Source organism: Urocitellus parryii, chromosome 1 (assembly GCF_045843805.1).
Source record: "Urocitellus parryii isolate mUroPar1 chromosome 1, mUroPar1.hap1, whole genome shotgun sequence".
Lineage (NCBI taxonomy): Eukaryota > Metazoa > Chordata > Mammalia > Rodentia > Sciuridae > Urocitellus > Urocitellus parryii.
In genome coordinates, this window is record NC_135531.1 from 200,166,152 (window position 1) to 200,177,229 (window position 11,078).

Below are 11,078 nucleotides of genomic sequence, written 5' to 3' on the forward strand. Positions count from 1 at the left end.
CTCAGCCATCTTCAGGTGTATTAAATGATGAATTTTGGGTTTGTATTGGGTCCTCCCACAGGTCCTTATTTTAACCTCACAAGCTTTCTATGCTGTTTTCTGTCTTGTCCTTGAATTGTTCTTCTGCTTGGCTAATGACTGGGTTCCTTGGGAGACTACTGTTGCTGACAGCATCTTTTCAAAATGCTCTCACATTTCCTTAATTCTTATGGGGCTTCAGGTTTTCTCCTGGGCTCTGGAGTCAGTGTTATCAGTCTCTTCCCTCTAGGAACATATCATCTTTGGGAAACCAGCCCTTGGATTAATGCACTAATGCTGCCTACATAGGATACTTGCTAAAGCCCAGAGGAGGAGCATTTCTAGGATTAGAGTTTCAGGGAAGATTGTTTAAAGAAGGATACCCTTGAGTTATGTTCTGGAGGCTAAAAGAAAATAGAGGGAAGCGTGAAATCAGTGAAATAGTGAGAGATCATGGAAAGGGAGTCAAGGAGGCATGAGCCTATGAAAACTCTGTAGGCCAAGCTAAGGAACATTATCTGTATTTTGGGTGCTTTGAAGAACTATGAAAGGGTTTTTAAGGAGGGTTTTTGTATGATTAAATTTGTACTAGTTAATCCAGGAGATATTTACTAAAGACCTCCTTGGGGGCAGTAACTCACAGAATTGGGTCTACAAGGATAAAATAGTCCCTACCCTTATGGAACTTACAGGTTTAGGCGGTTGAAGTAGAAGGTAGAAGTGAAAACAAAAAAGACCCAAGAGAGCATTTTTGGTCAACGTAGATATATGGAATGTGTTATGAAACAATAAGCCACAAAGGTAGTTAAGAATATGGTGTGAAGGTGAGAAGACCAGTTATTTCTCTGGAGCACATTCGCTTCAGCCTTTTTGAAAGAAATATATCTCCATAAGAACTAAAAATGTGATGTAATAAAGTTAAAGTAAGACATACCTGAAGGCTATCTTGAAACTCTCTAAAGAAACATAAAGGATGGCATCCTTCAGTCTGTCAGCCCTCCATCCACCTACCGTGATCACTTGGCTCCCTGCTGCCTTAGAACCAGACAGTGACTTGGATGAGACTGGAACCAGTGTGACCACAGTGTGATACCCACCTGGCATAGGGGAGAGGAAACAGTGCTAGAGAGACACAGGAAGAAGAGATAATAGGTGGCTAGACTCTTCAGACCTGGTAACCCCTCGGAGACCTAGCTGGATGACTCTGAAGATATGCCCGGGTTCATTTTGGATAAGTCACATTTGGGGTGCTTTTGAAACCATCAGGCAGCAATGCCGCCGGGTATTCATTTGAATGGGCAGGTATATAGTGCACAGGAGGAAGTCTGACTGGGGTGGTGCATTTTTGAGTCTTTGGTTTAAATGCAGGAATTGAAGCTGTGGGTATTGAAGAAGTCACAGAAGCACAGTGATGGAAAGGAGTAGAGCAAAGAGCCCCAGAGGGGCTCTTGGAAATGCTACTATTTAAGGGTTGAATGAAAAAGCAAATCTTGGTCAGTGGGTAGGAGGAAAACCAAGAAGAATGTGGTTAGGGATTTAAAAGAGTAATTTTAAGGAGGAAGTCATCAATGGGATTAAAAGCTGCATTTTCTATGTGTAAAGATGTGTTATGATTTTCAAAACAAATTAAATACATTAGGTGGGATTGTTATTGCTAGAAACAAGCAATAACTGACTAATGGCATATAAAAAATACCACAAACCTTAGAGAAACAGCACATTAACAAGGCCTTCAAGATGATATACTATCTTCCTGAAATAAAATGTAAAGGATGGCATGTGGCCTTCTGTGAAGGAGACACAGGGTTAAGTTTGTTTTTCTAGTAAAGACATGAGAAATGTTCAGTGAACTGTTCTCTGGCTTCCTTACCTGTGCCTTTTGTGGTCCACTCATGGGTGGGCAGGCAGAGGCAGGCGTGGAGTAATGGGGTGGAACAGAGCCCATGGGCTCCTCTGAGAATCCACCCCACTGCCTGGTCTCACTGGTTCCCAGCTATAGGCCACTGGCCACCAGAACAATATATCAAAGCACATGCCAGTTGACTCACTCCCGTCTTGCCTCACTCACAGAACACCCAAAATTCTTCTAAATCTCAGTGACCTAAGTACATTGCAGGAATTATTAGTCAATTTCACAGGAGACTTAGAGCTGGAAAAGGTTAAGATCATACCAAAGCAATGAATCTGGGGAGTGGCACATCACACTCATTTCTATGTCTGCAACTTAAGTTGAAAAAAAAAAAAAATCTGCTTAGATTCCTCCTGCCCCTTAATTTAAAAATGCTCCTCTATTTTTCTCTGACATTTCCTACCTGAAGCAAGGTTTTGGTTCCCATACAACACCCTTTTCCTCTGCTTTCTGGTTCTTCCATTATCTTGGCCTGCCCTCTGACACTGTTTTCCCAATTTATGTTTTCTTTTCTCATTTCCCTCTTCTTAGTGCTGACATGAGCCACAAACCTGTAGCCATAATGTCTGACTCACTCGGTGCTTCTCCTGTTAATGGACACCATGTGGAACAGGGGGCAGGAAAAATACTCTTTACAGGAAATCAGACGATAATGCTTGCACTTTAGTGCCCTTTGAAACAAGAATTTAATTATCCTAATTAAAAAGATTACCTTATAGAAGACATTTGGGAGGAAGAGCAGGCAGTTTGTCTTTTTCCTGATGACACGTATCTCAAAACCAAAAGGGATATCCCTGTTGATGTTTGTTTTATCTGCTAAAGCCCCACCACCAAGAGAATACTTAGATCAGAAATTGATCTTGATTTTTCTGACCCAGCGGGAGAGTGTAAACACTCCATGCCTGACTGTGGTTTGTTTTGAGAGTGTACTAGTTTGCAAGGGCTGCTGTAACAAAGTACCACAGAGTAGGTGGCTAAAGCAATATGGATATATTCCGTCATAGTTCTGGAGGAGAGACATCCAAATAATGGTGTTGGCAGGGGAAGTTCTGCCTGGGGGGGTTGAAAGGAGAATGTGTTCAATTTCTCTCTCCTGGCTTCTGGGGATAGCGGCCATCATTGACACTCCTTGATTTATAGATGTACCACTACAGTCTTTATCTCTGTCTTCACATGACCCTCTCTCTGTGTGTAAATGTCCCTCTTCTTGAAAGGACATCTGTCATATTAGCTTAGCCTATGCTAATGACCTCATCTTGACTTGAGTATATCTAGGAAGACCCTCTTTCCAAATAAGGTCTTCTTCACAGGTTATCAGGTTTTAGGACTTCAGAATATCTTTCTTGTTTCTTCCTCCACCTCCGCCTGCCTTTAATTTCTGAATGCTTTTAGCTCCTATTCTCTCTGGAGTTCATGGGGGAACCCATTGTTCTAGGGGTAGCACCTGAAATTCAGCCTTTTACTTCTCTTCCGCCAATGAAGGCAAATTCATCTATGCTTCCCTCCCTAAGGGCTCAAATCTTAGCTATAACATTGATAAATTAATCCAAGAGAAGGTGATAATAGGTGTTAATAGGCAAGTATCACCCCTCCCAGGTATTTGCATCTACTGTACACTATCTGGAGACATGCCTTAACCTAAAGGTACTAGTGAAAATTCTCCAACAGATAAGACTTTTTTCTTTAATAGACATGTCTTTCTGGGACCCTCAAATGATAACTCTCTCCTCCACCTGTGCAAAAGATGCCCCCCCTCTGTCTCTCTGTCCCCCTCTTAATGGGAAACTAATCACAGCAGACAATTTGATCTATCTTTGAATAGGTTGCACTTATTCATCCCATAATTGTAAATGTGCCAAAGGAGATTTGCTCCTCATGAGGAAGTCCATCAAGTGAAAGAATGTGGTTCCAGAAAATGCCAACCTGGGGATAAAGCATGAGGAATATAAGCCCATTTTAAGCCATGGATAATTTTCAAAGAATGAACATGCGAAAGGGAGGGAATTTGGTTGCTAGGAAAATAGAATAAACATGATCTCCCTCTCCTCTTGTTTTTTTTTTTTTTTTTTCACTTTGGGGTGGGCTGTGCTTGCCAGTCTTGCTGGGGAATGCCTGTCCCTCCCATCTCAGTGGTGACAGACTCACAGCAATGCCTGCATGTCTGTCTCACAGGTGTGGGGTCTACTTGCCAGCTTAGCGAGACTTTGGAGGAATCTCCCACAGTGGTTGTAAAGAGAAAAGGAGAGAGATAATAGTTCACTGGCATCAATAATCTACTTCCTCCAACTGGCTGAAAGCCGGAATAATAGCCTCCATGCTTGCCCTCCTACACCCCCCTCCCCTGGCTCTGCCGCTGTCAGTTCTCTTCCCTTCTCCACAACTGGGAACTCTAGGGAGCAGATTGTTTTGGCTGGAATTAGCCGGGCACAGATGGTACCACCTGCTGCATGTTCCTTACTTCTTATTGGCTTCTCTCTCGGCTCTGTGAGTTTTTGTATTTTTTAGAAGTTCAGAGGAAGGGGAAATGGCTGAGGCCCTTGCTCATGCCTGATTCTAGCACAGCTGTTTTGTGCAAACTGGCAACTGTGGGGATTGTGCTGGGGCACGCCGATTGGGGAAGGTGCTTCCACAGAATCGTGCCGCAGTGGCATCCTGTTTGCTGTATCTAGTGCTTCAGTTTCCAAAATATGAAACTTTCTTTGGGCCAAACAATTTCTGCTTTTCAGTCTGACAGATCTGCCTGTGACCAGACACAAGGCAGGTGGTCTTGCAAAAGCCTCAGCAATGCGGTTTCTCTTATTCCAAAATCAGAGGGGCATAGAATGTCATGTAGTTACTGTCCATTTCTGGGGGAAGAAATTATGAATAGGCCATGAGCAGATTGCTAAGCTCATGTCTGGGCCATTCACTCAGAATAAAAACCCGTGAATCCTCAGAACCCCACAGTGTGAACTTCAGAGATTAATGAATTCAGTTTTCTCACCCATGAAAAAACATAACTTTGGATCAAAGGACCCTAGAATTCCCTGAATTCTCTATGTCTCTGATTTCATCTGTCACCCTTCTCCCTCTTCTAATATGTGTTGTCAGATGGCCTTCTTTTCACACTCCAAAAGCCAAACTCATTCTTGCTTCCAGTACCTACATCTGTTGCTCCTCCTCCTTCCTAGAACCCTCTCCCTCCAGATCTTTCCATGGCTCACTTCTTCTCATCTTTCAGGCTCCATCTAACACCACTGTCTCTGAGAAGCTTTTCCCCATACTCCCCCAGCCCCAGCTGAGGCAGCCTGCTCCGCAATTCCATTTCACTCAATATTTGTCACCTTTTGTTTTCAACAAAAGAATACTATCTGAAGAGATCTACACAGTGAGTTTTTTTCTCTATCTTTCCCACTAGATGTGCATCCCTGAAGTCAGGGATATTGTCATTTATTTACCACTGTATCCCAGGAACAGGGAACAGTGCGTCTAGCTCCCTGTCCTAGGATTGACAGATAACAACAGAAAAATTACACACACACACACACACACACACACACACCTAATTGAGGGAATCGTGTCATTTTGTGTTTAAATAGAGGAAACCACTATGATACAGAAGAAACATGTCTATACAGGTACAGTTCCTAAGCCACCTGTCTTTTTAGTCTCCTTATTTGTGTATGTCTATATCAGTTTGTAGGAAACCTGAAGTCACTAATCCCACCTGGTTCATCTTTGTCTGTACCTAATATTGTGCCTTACACACAGTAGGTACTCAGTAAATTGAACATTATTAACTTGATATCTAGTATTATTTTTAGAGAATTAAATATAATAAATAGAAATTCATGGAAGTATTAACAGAAGCAATAAAAACATCTATGCCTAAATGGACGGACACTTGGCTTTGGTTCTAATTCTGCCTGTGACTATGGAGTGATCTGGGGTTTTATTTTCTCTAAGCTTCAGCATGTGAAAAGCTAATGGTTTGGATGAGAGGGTGTCTAAGATCCTATCACATCCTGACCCTCTTTGGTCTATTTCCATCTATGCCAATAGTCCCCCAGAAGTTTTATGAATCTCTGACTGCTCCTGTTTCACCGTGCACACCTGCTGCCCCTTTTCCTCCTCTGTTCACGTGGGTATCATTCAGGGCACATGGGTTCAGAAAAGTCACGTCTAGGAACAGAATGATGCTGAGGACTTGGAAAGTGGGCTCCGGCTGAAAACTGTGGGTGGAGAGGCTGGGTGAAACCATAGATCCTAAATGGAAATGAGCACTGCCAAGAGCCTTTGAAAAAAAAAAAACAACAACAACTCGTGGGTAAAATGTATCCACAGTAGTTAGTAATTTTTGAAGAGTATTTCTCAAAATTGAAAATGTCTCTGGGTATCAGTTAAAGGGGACTCTAGTCTATAAGTGGTTAATAGCCCTCAGATGATGTGACATCTTAGAATAACACAGGTTTTCAAAGTAGATTATTTTCATTCCACTCTTGCATGGAAGAGTTCTTATAGACCAGAATAAGCTTCTTGCAGGAAGTAGAGAAACTAACTCATGCCTTTTGATGCTTCAATAGCCATTTGAAGGAGTGTTTTACTGTGGTATTTTGGAGAGAGTGCTGAAAAATGTTTCAGAAGACTGAGATTCTGGGATCTCAGAAGTCTAAGTCTGTGCTTCACTGCTTTCTAGATCACTGGGAGGCAGAACAACTGGTGTGCTCCCAAGGATATGTAGACTTCAGTCTGTTCATCTATAACACTTGGATGGTAGATTAACTACTGTTATTTTTCCAAGTGTTACAAACATAAAGATTTCTTCTTATTCTACTCATATGAGAGTTTTATTGAAGAATGAGAACAAGATTTTTGAGAATTTTAATGTAGACATAAAGTATGTTATAGTGTGGTCAAGCTATGAGGGAGTTTATAGCAGAGGCTGATTTGCAGGTGAAGGCATCTGAAGGGGTCATGAGAAGTATTTATATGAATCGTGATTGTAATTTTCATTTAAAAAAAATCAAGGTAGTACATAATAAGCAGTTCTTGTGATCAGAACTCTGTTTTTGTTCCAAGATTTTGTTGACTGTTCCATTACCATTTGTTTGACTGAAATGTCCCTTTCCATGGAATTATCTTTGGTAAGATAAAAGCAATTCATATGGCAAAAAAGAAAAAGTTTCTACTTAGATGTTAGGTTGATTATTCTTCAGCTGATTCACACCAGTAGTAGCTTTTTAAGGGCTAAAACAAGTTGGGTAGGGTGGTTTGTACTTCCCTATTTTCCCTCTTGCTTAGATGTACCTTCCACCGGAAACCTATGAACTCACACTTTCTAAGCATGTTCAATAATGAAGTGGTAGACCTCCACAGAATGTTTCAGGACTGCAGGAAGTGGTTGAGGGTTATTCAATAGTTGGTATTCTCCCTTTATGTCTGCACCAATCCTGGGCTGCACTGAAGGATTGGGAAATGGTGTTTGTGTTGGAAGTGGTGTCATTCAGAAGAGATGTAAAAACCAAGGTCTAGGTTGCTTGCGGTCACTAAATATACTGTAATGTTTTCTGCGAGCATGGGGATGTTCTTGAGTTTCCTTTCTAAATTTGTATTCTTTTTATCTATTCATATTTTTTCAAGTAATTTGAAGGCTGTATTTCTCTTTTCCTTTACAAAATGAGAATGGAGTAAAACTATAATTATTTGCCCTATAATAATACTGTTTTAGGAATGAATAAAAGTGATACTTGTTTAAGGAAATGTGATGAACTAAAATCTAAGTTTCCTATAAAATGAGTAAAGTTAATTTGATATTATTGCTATTTTATTGCTGGCATTATAAATTATATAAGGGTTTTTTGGTGATGCTGTCTTCAGAACTTCATATATTTCTAGTATTTTTCTGTTAAATTATTTTCAGTTTATGCAAGGTAACAAAATAGAAAAAGTCTGTTCAGACTCTCTTTCCATCTCTTGAGCATTGTCTTTTGTTAACACTAGCTATTCAAATGTACACACATAAACTCAGCAAAACTATACACACACATATTCTTTACTTCCCTTTGACTGCTCTGAAGTGGTCAGAACAGGATCATAATGTACAAATCTTTCTGTGAATGTTTCCTTATGTTAGTTCAGTTCCTTCTGAGTTCTGTGCTTGCCAATGCTAAATTTCTTGCCAGGGCAGTAGTCTATTTTTAACATGTTAGGGGCTTATCCTTCGTTCCAAATCTAACAGGCATATTTCATGGAGTGAAAGAGAGAAAGCTGACTGGGTGCACTTACAAATCAGGATCATCAGGATTTGCAATTGGTGTGGAATCAAAGCTATGAATGAGAAAGACCAATTAGAATACTTAAAAGATCATTTGTCACCGCTTTAATCTTCATGTATTTTTTACTCATCATTTTCTTTGACTAAAATTATTAGAATCCTTGTCATATTCTTCTCAAGGCCAAATGGGAACAGTGTTGTTCATTTTCTATTTTCAATATTTTGGAGCATTTTAACATGTCATACTAGATTATCGGTGGTAGGTGACTGTTTTAATAGAGAAAGTTTTAGCTTGTGGCATATTCGGCATCATATCATCTCAATGTCATTTCTCTAATTCCATATTTCATATACAAATGAAGACTGAGGGATTTATTTCTGTTACTTAATAGCATTTGTTTAATTCGGAGATTAATATATCATCTTCAACCCTGAAACAGAGGCCCTCTGCAACATCAGACCCAAAAAATTGGACACGGCCTACTAGCCCAAAAAGAACATGCTGCCAATTATCTCCATGTTTATTTAAATATTTTGCTCTAAAGGAAGCAATCATTCCTTTATACTTCTTTAAATTTAGTATTGACATTTTTATTTTGGGAAAGGAGGTCTTTTTTTTTTTTTAACATGGATACAGGAAAAGAAAACTCTTCAATAAAAATATTGTCTAAAAAGTTTGTTTTGTCTGCATGATTTACTAAATATGTACAATTTCAATTCACAGCGAAGGTAACAAAGATTTAAACAGCCAACATCACAAATGTTTCAAGTTCTAAAAAAAAAAAAAATTCACTGTGCACAGTTTAACAATTTAATTGAATAAAAACCAAAGCTAAGCCTTCAGTCTGAATCTTTCTTTATGATGGGCACAAGCCACATATTTTCTTCATCTTTGTTACACGATGCATATTTCAGTGACTAAAAGCCCCTTCCCATTTTAGTATATTAGGTTATGTCAGTACATACTTAAGAGAGGCATAAATTGCCTCTTGGTTTAATATGATTTGTGATGTGTTCACATATATGTCGGAATATTTATTAATGTATAAAATGATCCGATGAGTCACCTGTGATTTTTTTAAATGTCTTAAATGTAGGAATGTTTTGTTGCATGTATAATTTTTTAAAAATTTATAGGTGTGTATTTAAGCAATAATAATTTAACTAGTATCCCCTCGACATAGGTGTCTTGAAACAACTATTCTGCTTTTGAAATATAGAGATTTCACATCCCTATCCAATTCAGATTTCCAAAGTTTGCTATTACATGAAGCTGAATGTTGTGGTCATTCGAATACAATGCAAGTGAGTAAACTAATTAATCATTAGAAACAAATGTCATTGAATACAGAATAGTTGAGTTACAGTTAAGGAGGGAGCCATAATTTTAGCTACCCTATAAAATCTATAATAAGGTTGTTTTCACATATACTTTTCCTGTGTAAATTCTTTGGTGTTTTTTCCCCCTCTTTTTTAAAAACATGTTTTAGTGCTGTGATTGATGAACATGCAATATAAGATTCGAATAATTGCATCAAGCATGTTTATTTGAATAACTGCCCCACTGCACAAGCAAATAAATCTTCCGAGTGTTTGTTTGAATGTTTTTACGTGTATATGGGAGCATATACTCAAATAAATGCAGCTGTGTTTATTACAATGTGTGGGGCTTCAGATATACACACACTTGTTTGTGTGCATATCCAGGGCCCACAGTCTCTGAATGGCCTCACACATCTTAGAGCAATAGTGTGGTTAACAATTTTTCAGTTCAAATACACATAAACTTTTGACTGGGCAATCTCCTTGAATTTGTGACTAAGTTTTGATGTTATTAAGGCTTACGTCCTCAGAAAGATTTTCTAAATGACCGTTTTTTGAATTATCTGTGAGAAGTATCTAATAAAATTTATTTGTATTTATTCAAATATAGTCCCTTATTTCCTCCTTCCTGCAAGCCCTCCAACTCTACTTCCAGTCCAATTAATGCTAAAGAAGATGCATGTTTTGTTTAGTTCTTTCTGAGTAATTCTGATACTCATTTCTCTTGCCAGTTATTTCAGGCCTAAGCCTACAGTGTCATGTGAAAAAAAGAGAAAAGACTACACAGGTCTGCCAGAATACAAAGGCTCCTGAGAAAATGGGCAGGGATGTTCAGCTGTTCCAACATTTCATCACCCTCCCCACTCCTTCCAGGGAAAAAAAGGGTGGGACTTAAGAGCTAAGAGTGTGAGAAGAAGAACTATTTGATAAGGGAGAAGAGAATACATCTGATGTTACTAAAATGTATGTCTCTTGATTTTGGAGGGGGATTTCTTGTTTATGACCTTGGAAAGGAATCTTAGGATAAGACAAAAGTTTTTCTTCTTCCCTAGAGTTGGAAGATTATGCAGCTTTTATGTGCAATACGATTAGTGGATAAATAGCATTTTTTTAAAAATCCTCAGATATGGGACATTGTAGTGATTGTCACAAATTTACAAGTGTTATCCTGATATTTTCAGACTCAGGTATTCTGAGCCTGCCTGTGAAATGATATTAGGAAAAAAATGACAGAGAAGCGGGAAAGAGGAGGGGGAAGACAGGGTCTGCCCACCCCCTCGCCCCTCGTGCATACTTTCTTCTTTTCAAGGAGAAAGAGTAGGTTGCACATTCATTGTTTGTTGGTCCTATCTCTTGTGGGTTGGGACATGGATATGCCCCATGGGCAGCAGAGACCTACATTGCTTTAAAGGAGGCCACAGGGATTTATCCTACCCAGACAAAATTTAATGGCTTGATATTTTCAGGTTGAATTAATAAAGTTATCGCCTACAGCCTTTAAAACCAGAAAAATCTATGTGTAGTGTATTTATTTGTGCCATTCAAAGGGGAGAAATGGTGATAGGATTTTCTAAA

At 39.1% G+C, this 11,078-nt stretch overlaps 1 protein-coding gene across 2 annotated transcripts in view; it reads right to left on the reverse strand.

The window, feature by feature from the left end:
- Positions 1 to 8,680: 8,680 nt before the first annotated feature.
- Zeb2 (zinc finger E-box binding homeobox 2) overlaps positions 8,681 to 11,078 on the reverse strand; it is a 132,239-nt gene continuing 129,841 nt past the window's right edge. For both annotated transcript variants that reach the window (XM_026388126.2, XM_026388134.2), the window contains one exon: positions 8,681 to 11,078. This exon is cut by the window's right edge and continues 3,159 nt beyond it. The gene's annotated coding sequence lies outside the window, so the exon portion shown is untranslated.